The sequence below is a fragment of the Phyllobates terribilis genome, unplaced genomic scaffold (assembly GCF_046119375.1).
Source record: "Phyllobates terribilis strain yellow unplaced genomic scaffold, ASM4611937v1 Scaffold_11__3_contigs__length_659146591, whole genome shotgun sequence".
NCBI lineage: Eukaryota > Metazoa > Chordata > Amphibia > Anura > Dendrobatidae > Phyllobates > Phyllobates terribilis.
The window spans coordinates 451,560,254-451,574,801 of NW_027362771.1; the positions used below are offsets into that span (position 1 = coordinate 451,560,254).

General features: G+C 43.1%; 1 protein-coding gene across 2 annotated transcripts in view; it reads right to left on the reverse strand.

The window, feature by feature from the left end:
• The window catches only part of AGBL1 (AGBL carboxypeptidase 1), a 1,577,225-nt gene that overhangs the window by 774,107 nt on the left and 788,570 nt on the right, over positions 1–14,548 (reverse strand). The gene's annotated exons all lie outside the window — the stretch shown is intronic.

A 14,548-nucleotide genomic window follows, 5' to 3' on the forward strand; every position in this document is an offset into this window, starting at 1 on the left:
GTGACGGACAAACCACAGTTTTAAATAGCTGGCATGTAGGTAACTATTTTTATCAGCAAACTGATGTCAATAACTTTGCTGACACATTGAAACAAAATTTTAATGGAGACCAGAAATGGCAGAATTTTCAGTGCAATTATATGTGATCTGTGTGCCAGACAAACCACAGTTTTAAATAGCTGGCCTGTAGGTAAATATTTTTAACAGCGCCAACCTCGTGTCAATAAGTTCACTGACACACTGCAACAAAATTTGAATGGAGGCCAGAAATGGCAATATTTTCAGCGCAATTATATGTGATCCATGTGACGGAGAAACCACAGTTTTAAATAGTTAGCCTGTTTATAAATATTTTTAACAGCGCCGACCTCGTGTCAATAAGTTCGCTGACACACTGCAACAAAATTTCAATGGAGACCAGAAATGGCGATACTTTCAGCGCAATTATATGTGTTTCATGTGACGCACAAACCACAATTTTATATAGCTGGATATTTAGAGTTGTAATATGGAAAGGACCTGGCTGTATTCTGTGCCAACAAGCAAATGGCGCAAGAAAACGGTGTTCTCTGGATTGCTTTTTAAGCAAATAATTAGGATTAAGATAAAAAATATATATATTCCTGGCCCCTGGTACCTGGGGCTATTTCTACAAATATAATATGTGTAAAAGCACCAGCAGAAAGAACTGGAATGGACCCTCTTGCTATAAGCACTGCAGTCTGCTATATATCCTGCCTGCCTGCCTAGCACTGATATCTCTGCAGCTGGATTAGTCCTCAGAAGGACTGTTAGTTGAGATGGATATCTGTAGAGAATCTTGTGCAATACTTACACTAACTAATAAAAAACAAATCTCTCCCTAGCTCAGCAGCACCTCTTCCTACACTACCTGATTGCGGAGTAGACTGACGAGCACGTCGGCGCCAACTCTGATATAGACCTGATGACGCTGTGCGGCCAGCTAATCACTGTAATGTCACAACCAACATTGCTGCGGCATTACAGTGTGTGGCAGACAATCCCTGCATGTTGATTAGGCTCTAAAGAGCGCCAAACATGCAGGGAGGGGACCCGAGCTCCAGCAGAGCAAACCCCAGAAATGAGAAATGAGATGCTTGGGTGAGCACTGAGCAGTAGCGAGCATGCTTGCTCATCACTAGTCTTCCCCTAAAGCCAACCAAGTAGATGGAGACTCCATCATAAGTGTTTACATTTCCCTAAATTAAGGCCTAACACCACCAAAGTGGCATGAATTTCACCAGAGTAGAAGTAGTTTAATGGAGACAGAAACCTCTTCCACTACAGCCAAACCCATTAGATGGAGACTAGTGATGAGCGAACATGCTCGCCAATGCTCGGTACTCGCACGAGCATCACTATGCCCGGGTTGGTCGGGCGGGAATTCATGTCCCCTCCCTGCATGTTTGACGCCCTATAAAGAGCCAATGAACATGCAGGCATTGCCTGCCATGCACTGTAATGCCGTAGCCATGTTGGTTGTGGGCATTACAGTGATTGGCTGCGTCAGGGAGAGATTTGCTTGTTTATAGTTAGTATAGGTATTCCACACCATACAGTACAGACCAAAAGTTTGGACACACCTTCTCAGTTAAAGATTTTACTGTATTTTCATGACTTTGAAAATTGTACATTCACACTGAAGGCATCAAAACTATGAATTAACACATGTGGAATTATATACTTAACAAAAAAGTGTGAAACGACTGACATTATGTCTTATATTCTAGGTTTTTCAAAGTAGCCACCTTTTGCTTTGATGACTGCTTTGCACACTCTTGGCATTCTCTTGATGAGCTTCAAGAGGTAGTCACCGGAAATGGTTTTCACTTCACAGGTGTGCCCTGTCAGGTTTAATAAGTGGGATTTCTTGCTTTATAAATGGGGTTCTGACCAACAGTTGTGTTGTGCAGAAGTCAGGTGGATACACAGCTGATAGTCCTACTGAATAGACTATTAGAATTTGTATTATGGCAAGATAAAAGCAGCTAAGTAAAGAAAAACGAAATGAAGGTCAGTCAGTCCGAAAATTTGGGAAAACTTTGAAAGTGTCCCAAAGTGCAGTTGCAAAAACCATCAAGCGCTACAAAGAAACTGGCTCACATGAGGACCGCCACAGGAAAGGAAGACCAAGAGTCACCTCTGCTTCTGAGGATAAATTTATCCGAGTCACCAGCCTCAGAAATCGCAGGTAAACAGCAGCTCCGTTTAGAGACCAGGTCAATGCCACACAGAGTTCTAGCAGCAGACACATCTCTACAACAACTGTTAAGAGGAGACTTTGTGCAGCTGGCCTTCATGGTAAAATAGCTGCTAGGAAACCACTGCTAAGGACAGGCAACAAGCAGAAGAGACTTGTTTGGGCTAAAGAACACAAGGAATGGACATTAGACCAGTGGAAATCTGTGCTTTGGTCTGATGAGTCCAAATTTGAGATCTTTGGTTCCAACCACCGTGTCTTTGTGCGACACAGAAAAGGTGAACGGATGGACTCTACATGCCTGGTTCCCACCGTGAAACATGGAGGAGAAGGTATGATGGTGTGGGGGTGCTTTGCTGGTGACTCTGTTGGGGATTTATTCAAAATTGAAGGCATACTGAACCAGCATGGCTACTGCAGCATCTTGCAGCGGCAAGCTATTCCATCCGGTTTGCGTTTAGTTGGACCATCATTTATTTTTCAACAGGACAATGACCCCAAACACCCCTCCAGGATGTGTAAGGGCTATTTGACCAAGAAGGAGAGTGATGGGGTGCTACGCCAGATGACCTGGCCTCCACAGTCACCAGACCTGAACCCGATTGAGATGGTTTGGGGTGAGCTGGACCGCAGAATGAAGGCAAAAGGGCCAACAAGTGCTAAGCATCTCTGGGAACTCCTTCAAGATTGTTGGAAGACCATTTCCGGTGACTACCTCTTGAAGCTCATCAAGAGAATGCCAAGAGTGTGCAAAGCAGTCATCAAAGCAAAAGGTGGCTACTTTGAAGAACCTAGAATATAAGACATATTTTCAGTTGTTTCACACTTTTTTGTTAAGTATATAATTCCACATGTGTTAATTCATAGTTTTGATGCCTTCAGTGTGAATGTACATTTTTCATAGTCATGAAAATACAGAAAAATCTTTAAATGAGAAGGTGTGTCCAAACTTTTGGTCTGTACTGTATATATATATATCCGACTGAACTAACAGTCTTTCTGAGGACTAATCCAACTAATCCAGCTGCATATGTTCATTGGTGATAACAGGAGTTAGGCAGGCAGTGAATGTGGCAGACTGCAGTGCATGATACAGCACAAGAGGGTCCATCGAAAGTCCTGTTAGTATAGGTATTCCACAACATATATATATACTGTATATCCATCTGAACTAACAGTCCTTCTATGACTAATCCAGCTGCATATAATAAGTGCTAGGCAGCCAGGCACGTATGATACAGCACAAGAGGGTTCATTGAATATCTTGTCTGCTGCTGCTGCTGTAATAATTACAGATATTTCTAGACATAGAAAGCCAATTTTTTTTTTATCTTAATCCTGGTTATTTGCTTAAAAAGCAATCCAGAGTACACCATTTTTCTGCTCCATTTGCTTGTTCTCACTGCAGAATAAAGCCAGATCTGTTACATATTTCAGCGACAAAAATCCAGAAAATTTAACTGAACGTGGAAAATATTGGCCTCCTTTTCCATTCTGTTGCAGTTTGTCGGTGAAGTTATTCACACTAGGTCTCTGTGTAAAATAATATTAGTAAATTACAGGCGTGCTATTTAAAACCGTGGTTCTCTGTCAGACGTATCACCTATAAGACTGTTCAAAAATCATGCATGTCTTCCATTTTCATTTTGTTGCAGTTTGTCGGTCAAGGTACTCACACTAGGTCTCTGTGTAGAATAATATTAGTAAATTACAGGCCTACTATTTAAAACCGTGGTTCTCTGTCAGACATATCACCTATAAGACTGTTCAAAAATCATGCATGTCTTCCATTTTCACTACGTTGCAGTTTGTCGGTCAAGCTATTCAAACTAGGTCTCTGTGTAGAATAATATTAGTAAATTACAGGCCTACTATTTAAAACCGTGTTTCTCCGTCAGACATATCACCTATCACCCATGAGTCTGGATCGCATATTCCTCACCCTGATCCTCCTTCCTCCCACTACGTTGAGTGCCCGGAGACAACTGATCCCTCACTTGGACACTCAGAAGAGCTGTTCACTTTTCCATTTGTAGATTTGGGCCTCTCGCCCGGCCATCTTCAAGCGAGTCAAGAGGGGAACACATGTAGTGATGCCTAAATATTGAAGCAGCCATGGTCACACAAAGGCGACGGTGGAAAAGTGCAATTACTGTCGCAAGAGGTGGATGATGATGATGATGATGAGACACAATTGCCAGAAAGTCAGGAGGAGGACCAGGGTGCGGTAGTGGAAGACGAGGTGGTGGATGATATAGTAACTGACCCAACCTGGCAGGGGGACATACAGAGCGAGGACAGCAGAACACATGGGGAGGGAGGCGTTGCATCACAACAAGCAGGAAGAAGCAGCGTGGTGGCCGCAGACACAAGGTGGGAAAGCTTTCCTTGTAACACCAACACGACGGAAGTTGCCAGTACAACTGTTAGGTCTTCCGAGTCTGGTTATTTTTTAAAGACTCTGCAGATAACCCCAAAGAGGCCATTTGCACCTGCACCCATCAGCAAGCACGTCCACATTCTTGTCCCAGCGCAGCGTTCAGTTGTCCCTACCCCAGTCCTTGGAATACAAGCGCAAATATGCAGCCAACGCCCCACAGGCCACACTACTAAATTCACACATTTTGCGAATGCTTGCGCTCTAAATGTTGCCTTTTAGGTTCGTGGAGATGTAAGCTTTCCGCAACCTGATGGTGGTGGCTGTCCCTCGGTACTCAGTACCCAGCTGCCACTATTTCTCCCGGTGTGCCGTCCCCGCATTACACGATCATGTGTCCCACAACAATAGACGTGCCCTCAACAACACAGATACTGGGAAAGTCCACCTTACCACGGACACTTGGACAAGTGCTTGTGGGCAGGGACGGTATATCTCGCTGACGGCACACTGGGATAATATAGTGGATGCTGGGACCCAGTCGGACCTTGGGTTGGAACATGTCCTCCTGATGCCGAGGATTGCGAGCCCTGGGTCAATCAGTTTTGCCCGCACATTCTACAGCTCCTGCACCTCCTCCTCCTTTTCAGCCTCCATCTCTGAAATGACCTCATCAGTCGCTATCTGAAAACACTGCAGCACTGCCTTGGTCAAGCGGCAGCAGGTTGTGCTGAAGCTAATATGCTTATGTGACAGACCGCACAACGCTGAAGAGTTGTGGACAGCTCTGAAAGAGCAGGCAGATCTGTGGCTGACACCACTGAACCTACAGCCAGGCATGGTCGTGTGTGACAATGGCCAGAGCCTGGTTGCGGCTCTGAGGCGAGCTCACACACGTACCATGCCTGGCATCTGAAAACGCTGGCATCAGAGGTCACAGTTCATTGGACAACCAAGGAGTACAGGCGAGAGAGACACAAATGCAATCGAGCAGAAGCAGAGGAACACTGTCAAAGATCTGGGACAGTTTTCTCAGACCTCCCTATCGCACAAGCCCTGATGCGCGAGGTACTTTCTCAAGGAATGAAAAGTTATGGAAGATGGTGAAGGAGTACCTTGCCGACCGTCCTCCGTGATTCCTCTGTGCCTTATAATTATTGGGTATCCAAGCTGGACATGTGGCATGAACTGGCTCTCTACGCCTTGGAGGTGCTAGCCTGCCCTGCCTCTAGCGTTTTGTCAGAGTGGGTTTTTAGTGCCGCCGGTGGAATTATAACCGATAAGCGCATCCGCCTGTTAACTGAAAATGCGGACAGGCTGACTCTTATAAAAATAAATAAGGGCTGGATTGGGCCAGACGTCTGAACACCACCGAATGATAGCAGCATAACTTAAAATCAAATACAGCGTCTTTCTTTGGGAGGTCTAACTCTATTCCCATGCACCTCTGTCTTCACACCAAGACATGGGTATACGCTTCCTGATTCTGTTTATTTGCTCTTATCCTCCTCCTTCTCCGCATCCTCATCCTCCAACACCATATCACCACCATATGTACCATATCAATATATCTATGTCTCTTGCAAGGGGCTTTGGAGTTCCTCCAAATTTTTGGCAGCTGTTGCTTCACTGCATAGCAAACAGTATGGGACACCCACTTCCTAATAATGAGAGCATTTTTTGCAGGAGGTCCTACGACCTCTACGTCTCTTGCAAGGGGCATTGGGGTTCCTCCAAATTTTTGGCAGCCATTGCAGTCACTGCATATGCAATAACAGTATAGCAGATCCACTCAATAATGGGAAGAACAAAGCATAGCAGGCTGATGGATCTCTAACAATAGCGAGGGCCGACTGCTGGCCCTTTAAGAATAGTAAGGGCCGCCTGATGTCCCTATGAAAATAGTCTTTGTGACTTTCAGAGTCCCTCCATCATAAATGTAACAGGATGTGTCTAATGATGTGTCACACACCACATGACCAGAAACGTTTGTAAAATGTTAAAATGACATTTCCTGGTGAATGCATTTGTCTTGTTTGAAAGCAATGTAAAAGTGAAAACACATCAAAAACGCTACGTGTGAATATAGCCCAAGGTATGGAGGAGCATTTTTGTTTTTGTATATTTATTTTGCCTTATATACAAGTCATTACCCTGGAAAGGATTTTCCTTAACATATTTCCCAGGAAAATCCATTTTGGTTTTGTTTTTGTATGTTTTATTGTGAGTCTGTAAATGTGGCCTAATACCTCTGACAACGTTGTTGACAGCAGTGACCTGGGAGTCAGAAATGCTTCCAGGGGTATTCCCCATGCTGTTCCCATGTCATTTGAGCACTGCTCCCATTGATTTGGGCAATTTTTAGGCCCTCTGCAGACCGCCGGAGGAGCCACCGGAAAAATGCTCGAGTTTTCCATAGACTTACATTGGGCTCGTTACTCGGTCCGAGCACTCGAGCATTCCAATTTGCTCGACTCGAACAATGAGTACCCGAGCTTTTTAGTGCTCGCTCATCACTAATGTAGACCCAATCAGGATTCTCCACATTTCCAAGAATTAGTGGCAGACACCAGCAAAGTGGCATTAATTTCACTACAGTAGAGATTGTAGAATTAGGAACCAAAATCTCTTCCACTACAGCCAACCCAGCAGATGGAGACTAAATCAGGACTACACCATCCTCTCCAGTTTTTCACTGCGTGTCAGACTTGTACTCTGTTGTGTATGTGCACGAGCTGGTCTAAAAAATGTGTGAAAGGACTCACAGAAATTGCTTCTGCCACTTACACTACTGCTGCTGCTAATATTTTGGCATTGACAAATTGACGTGCCAGAGGTGGGAAATGTAGAGCTGCGATGAACTCTGTGTGCCTCACTGCTGGTTGGGGAAAACCTATGTTAAGGTTGTGCAAAAGTGTGTTTTGATGCTCCAGCATTTGCGGGTCCCTTTCCAGGGCGGGAAGGATCTGGCAAAATTTACTCTTTTAACATTGATCTAACAGAGTGGTACCTCAGTCATCAGCACTATTTTGAATCATAACTATACGGGGATCATGTTGCAGATAGCGCAGCAAGAACGCACTCATATGTCGGCCTCTTTCCTGAGGTTCAAGCCCATGCTGTGTTGGTGGCTGGGTAATTCTGATGCTTGTTTCCTCCGTCCCTACCTGCCAAACACTTACAGAGAGGGAATGATTATAGTTTTCATGTTCTGACTATTGCTCGCTCATCACCTCTTCCTCTTCCATTTGTTCCTCGCCTTCACTAACATCTTCACTAAAAAAAAAATTGGTATCGCCAACCCCACTCGATCGCAGTGAACCACCCTCTCTTGGCACCCTGAGATGTCCCCCAATGTATGATGTCAGTAACAGAAGAAAGTATTTTTTAGTGTGGATGAGGCCTGAAAACATAGGAGATATGCTACGAACAATTTCAAACTGAGATGTCCCCTACTGTATCACATTAGTAATACTGTATCACATTAGTAGCTAGTGTTGAGCCACCCCCGATCCAGCCTGCCATGTGAATGTAGCAGAGTTGGAGCTGTCATGGGAACCATGGAAAGGTAAGGATGATGTTGCTTTATTATTTTACTTTTATTGCAGAAGACATTGGCTTCAGCTGGAATGAATAATAAAGAATTGTGTGTTTATTTCAATTAAAGGACTTTATTCTGGGTGTTTGTGTTTTTTTTTAACTTTGACTATGGGGTTAGTAATGGGGGCGTCTTATAGACGCCTCTCCATTACTAACCTGGGCTTGATATCGGCTGGCATTTTAAGCTGACATCAACCCCAGCCCTATTATCCCACTGCCACCGCTACAGGGCAGTGGGAAGAGCGAGGCTAAGTGCCAGAATTGGCGCATCCTATGGATGCGCCATTTCTGGGGCGGCTGACGGCTGGTGTTTCTAGCCTGGGAGGTGGCCAATATTCATGGCACCCTTCCTGGGCTATTAATATCAGCCCCCAGCTGTCTGCCTAGCCTTTGCTAGCTATTGAAATAGGGGGGACCCCACGTCATTTTTTTGGGGGTCCCCCATCTTAATTGCTAGTAAAGGCTAGGTATTCAGCTGGGGGCTGATATTAGTAGCCTGGGAAGCTCCGTGGGTATTACCCCCTTCCCACGCTTCAAACATCTGCCCCAGCCGTCTGCTTAACCTCCGCTAGAGACTAAAATTACGGGGAACCCCACGCCAATTTTTTTTTTTATTAAATCCTTTATTTTAACACTAAATGACAAGTACAGTAATCAACACTGTCACTGTACTTCTTATATATGTGACTGACATGTTTCTATCTATCTAATCTATGTGTGATGCTCTATTCTTTCTGTTATAAATTGTCAGGTACCGATGCTGAATTGCCGGCCGGCTTTTTTAAAGAGACGGTGCATGAAAACACTATTATTTTTTTTATTAAATCCTTTAACACTAAATGACAAGTACAGTAACCAACCCTGTCACTGTACTTCTTATATATGTGACTGACATGTTTCTATCTATCTAATCTATGTGTGATACTCTATTCTTTCTGTTCTAAATTGTCGTGTACCGGTGTATGCCACTGCTGAATTGCCGGCTTTTCATGTTTCACTGTGAGCACTGTTCCCATCGATTTGGGCAACCACTGTAATGCCACAACCACCATGGCTGTGGCATTACAGTGAGTGGCAGACAATCCCTGCATGATTGGTGCTCTACATAGCGCCAGACATGCAGGACACGCTTTTGGTGCACGAACAGTTATCGAACATAACCTCGAACAGCCGAATTTTTTGCAAATCGTTCGCGTTCGTCGAACGACTCGAACACCGCCCAAAACAGCTCGAATTTGAGATTGGCTAACAGTTCTAGTCGAACACCACTCATCTCTATTAGTAACAGAACAAAGTATTTTTTTTATTGTGGATGAGACCTGTATAACATACGAGATATACTCCAAACTAATTCAAACTGAGATATCCCCAGCTGTATAACATTAGGAATCAAGAAAAGTATTTTTTGACAGTGGATGAGGTCTGTATAACATAGAATATATGCTTCAAGATGTTTCAAACTGAGATCTAGCCTGCTGTATCACGTTAGTCACTGTAAAAATAGATTTATTTACGCTGCATAAGCTCTGCATATAGCTGAATTTCACCGCCACTAAAATAGTATGTGGCTTTTAGCAAAGTGTATCAAGTTTGTGACACAAAAAAATCTTTGGTGGACTCTGACTAGCAGCAGAAAAAGAAAAAGTTTTTACTCTGAAAACAGTTGAATTTCACCACCACTAAAAGCACTAGGTGGCTTATAGCAGAGCGTAACATGTCTGCGACACAAAAAAATCTTTGGTGGACTGTTACTAGCAACAGAAAATATCTCTTTTTTCCTCTGAAAACAGATGAATTTCACCACCACTAAAAGCACTAGGTGGCTTATACGCAAGCACTATGGTAGCAAAACTGCAAAAAACGCAGTAGTTGCCCCGCAGTCACGTAACCATGTAAATTCGCCAAACGTTACCGATTTTCCATAATTTAATTGTTTGCCTTTCCGATCACGAATCCGAATGTGCCACATTCATGTCGAACTTAACATTTGAGATCGGATTTCGAACATTTCCGCTTATCACTAACCGAGACATCTAAAGGGGCCGTCTCATCTATTACGATGAATGGAAGGCGCGGAATGAATTATGCAGCACTCACTGTGCAACATCCTATAGACATTTTTGGCACGCTCCTGTAAACAGGATGTACCCTCCCCTGGTGTCTCTACGTCTCTGTGCCCGAACCAATGGTTTTCGACAGTGCTTCCCAACAAATAGATATGTTTGAACATACAGTATATATGTTATAGGCTGGGCTGGGTGGAACTGAATGTTAAAGAATATGTGATAGAAAAAAATGCACTTATTATCGATTATACATGTGCCAATAATACTGTTATGGGGATGCTGAGGGGACATCATACTGTGTACAGGGAACTGTGTGCTCATCATACTGTGCATAGGGGACATGAGGGGAAATCATAATGTGTATAGCGGAACTGTACATAGGGGAACTCAGGAAACAATTATAAATGTTTACTGGGCACTTTATTATTAATATTATTATTCTTTATTATTATAGCGCCATTTATTGCATGGCGTTTTCCATGTGAAAAAAGGGGTCTACATAGCAAAAGCAATTACAATAATCTTGAACAAAAATGCGACGGCAACTGGTACAGGAGAAGAGAGGACTCACAATCTACAAGGGATACAGTAGGTCGGGGTAGAGCTGTTCGTGCAGTGCTATGGTGGAACAGTGGTTACTGCAGGTTGTAGGCTTGTCGGAAGAGGTGGATCTTCAGGTTCCTTTTGAAGGTTTCTATGGTAGGCGAGAGTCTGATATGGTGGGGTAGAGATTTCCAGAGTAGGGGGGATACACGGGAGAAATCTTGTATGCGATTGTGGGATGAGGAGATAAGAGGGGAGCAGAGAAGGAGATCTTATGAGGATCGGAGATTGCGTGCAGATAAGTACCTGGAGACTTGGTCACAGATGTATGGAGGAGACAGGTAGTGGAAGGCTTTGTATGCCAGGGTTATGGTTTTGAACTAGAGTCCCTGGGCAATGAAAGATATTCAGAGAGGAGAGGCTGGGGAATAGCGGGGTGACAGGTAGATAAGTCGGGTAGCAGAGTTTAGGATTGATTGGAGGGGTGCGAGAGTGTTAGAAGGGAGGCCACAGAGCAGGAGGTTGCAGTAATCGAGGCGGGAGATGATGAGGGCATGCATTAGTGTTTTTGCAGATTCGTGGTTGAGGAATGTGCGGATCCGGTAGATATTTTTGAGTTGGAGTCGGCAGGAAGTGGAAAGGGCTTGGAGAGATTAGAGTCCAGGGTTACCCCGAGGCAGCGAGCTTGCGGGACTGGGGAGAGTGGACAGCCTTTCACTTTGATAGATTGGTCAGATGGGGGGGTTGAGTGAGATGGTGGAAAGATGATGAATTCTGTTTTATCCATTTTTTTTATCCAATGTTTTTATCCACTTAAACATTATCGTTATTAGAACACTCTGGGTTTTGTGATGTCAGTCAACAGGCACACAAGGGGGCATTATTACTTTTTTAGAGGGAAAAATGTGGGCACTATTTTCTAAGGCACTTTCACAGGGCATTGTGCAGGACAATGCACAGACTTATTTGGCCAGAGTTCTCCCCAGCCCACTCCATACATCCGCTACCCACTTGCACCATATGTTGGGAAAGAGTTCAAAAATAAAACACTAAACATTTTGGAAATGTTTTCACAAAAGAGCAAAAGGTTAATTTGATTTCTAGATTTTCTTTCACCGACTTGACTACGTAGAGAACTGTAATAGGTTATGCATTTCTGCCGTTCAAAAATAACTTTTCAGACATAATGGAAGAAACATATATGATTTTATATGAGATTACAAGCATCCAGGATGCTGGTTATCAGTAATATACAGTATTATTATATTTTCATGCTTAGTTGTAAAAAAGTGGAGGTATTTTTTGTAGTGTTTCTATTGTAGCTACTGTTAATTGTTTTACCGTTATTGCTGAACTGGTATAGAAATCATACCATTACCACTACCTACAGCTATCTCAGCAGAATCTACAAGATATATTCTTCCCTTCAGTGGATACAAAATGTGATTGGTTTTCCTGGTGAGCTAAAATCAATGAGTTTTTAGAGGTGTAAGAAATTAGAGTTACATCGTCTTGTCATACAATGGCGGGCCTAAGTCAGGAAGAACAGAGATCCATACTTTTCATACTAATTTACAAATATTGACAATTTACCATGGATTCAGGCCAGGCACTGCAGGTGCCTAAGAATAGAAATGCCCAGAGAAGAGGTAGCGCTGGGCTCATATCACTTGAATATTTTCCTGGCACTTACTACCTACTAGGCGTTTGCGATTGCTCTCGGCTCACATATAGGGCCATGCTAAAATTATACTAAGTCTAATTCAATGAATGTGTTAGAGCATGCCAGGCAGCACAGCATGGAAGACTGGAGGAAAGTGCAAAACAATCTCGTAAAACATGCAGGCAATCAGAATGGCGGAGTTCCTGGCATAACCATGTTTTTTAAGATGCAAAAGAAATAAATAAAACTATTCTTTGCTGTGAAGTTTTTGTTGCTAAAAGTAATTTCAGGTATATAGTACAAAACTACAGTGTGTACCCTTTTAATCTACTAACTTTACAATAATTTCTTCACAACATTTTCTAGCTGATAGCATTTACCAGCAAGAATAACGATAGTCCTGGGACAATTTCTGTTACTTTAGAATGCAAGAATAACCCCTTAATAACTATCAATACGACTTTACAGTGGTCATTAATGGGAACCTATCACAACATGAATCATATTGTATGACTCCAGCCAGATATATTTTTCTCTGAAATGCAAAAAATAGGTGGACAGGCACATCCAATAATAAAAAATCTTCAAGCTTTATTCCTAATTCATATCTTTAAAAATCCATACAAGGATGATGTAGCACAAGAACCTCTCTGACACATTTCTGACGCTTAATGTGCCCTTAGTTATAGAGCTCTATGATTGAAGACATACTACTGGATTTGACCGCCAATTGACGTAGTAGCTGGCTTATAGCACAGTGTATCACGTTTGTCACACGAAAAAATATTTTTTGGACTGTGCCTAGCAAGAGAAAAAATGTATTTTTGTACTCTGAAACCAGCTGAAATTCAACGCTACCAACAATAAATATATATTTGTTTGACTGTGCGTACAGCTGAATTTGACCGCCACTGACGTAGTAGCTGGCTTATAGCACAGTGAAGCACGTTTGTCACACGGAAAAATATTTTTTGGACTGTGCCTAGCAAGAGAAAAAATGTATTTTTTACTCTGAAAACTGCTGAAGTTCAATGCCACTAAATTAGTATCTGGCTTTCAGCAGACTGGATCACGTTTGTGTCGCAAAAAAAACTTTTGTGGACTCTGCCTGCCAACCAAAAATATATATTTGTTTTACGGTGCATACAGCAGCATTTCACCCACCAAAAAAAGGGAAAAAAGGAAAAACTGGGCTGTCACAGCTTGCACTATCACATTAGCAACAGAAAAAAAAGTTTTTTGTACTCAGAAGCTCTGCAGACTCTGCATAGAGCAGAATTTCAACCCCACAAAATGAAAAGGTGGGCTGCGCTTGCTTGCTAGCTTGATCACATTAGCAAGTGCAAAAATAGATTGAAGGTATACTCATGCATGGAGCTCAATACAAGCGGTGCACAACGCAGTTCTGTGGCATGGGCCCTGCTCTTTCTGTCAGAATGTCAGCACTTGCACAAAAAAACAAACAATGTGCTGCATCACCGATTGCACAGGTACACAGGCCAGGAATTATCTACACTTTCTGACTTCCACACAAGCACCCATCTAGCTAGCTAATATCTGTAATTACACAGGAGAACACTGAGCTGCATCTGTCTCCCCAGCAGTTACATGGATAGAATGGCGCTGAGGGAACATGGCCACTTTTTATATAGGGAGGACATGTGATTTCAGCAGCCAATTGCACAAGCACCTTTGTCTGGACAGTGTGGATTCTTCCTGCGCTCTGATTGGCTTTCCTGACTTAAAGTTACCACCTACTGAAAAAAATATATATAGCACGCCCCCTGATCTGACCTGTTCTGAGCTCTCCACAGCCCCCCCACTCATCTACCACGTCTCCCCACTCAACATACACTTGCACTATGCTTGCAAAACTGTACAAAACGCTGTGGTTGCCCCATATTCGCACTCCCACGCTTATTCGTTGAACAATTTCCAAATTTAACAAATTTTGCTTGCCTTTCCAACCACGAATCCGAATGTGCCATATTCATGCCGAATTTGAAACTTTAGAAGATTCGCCAAGCAAACTCGCTCAACACTACTTACAAATATTGAGGTAAAAAAACTCACCAAAT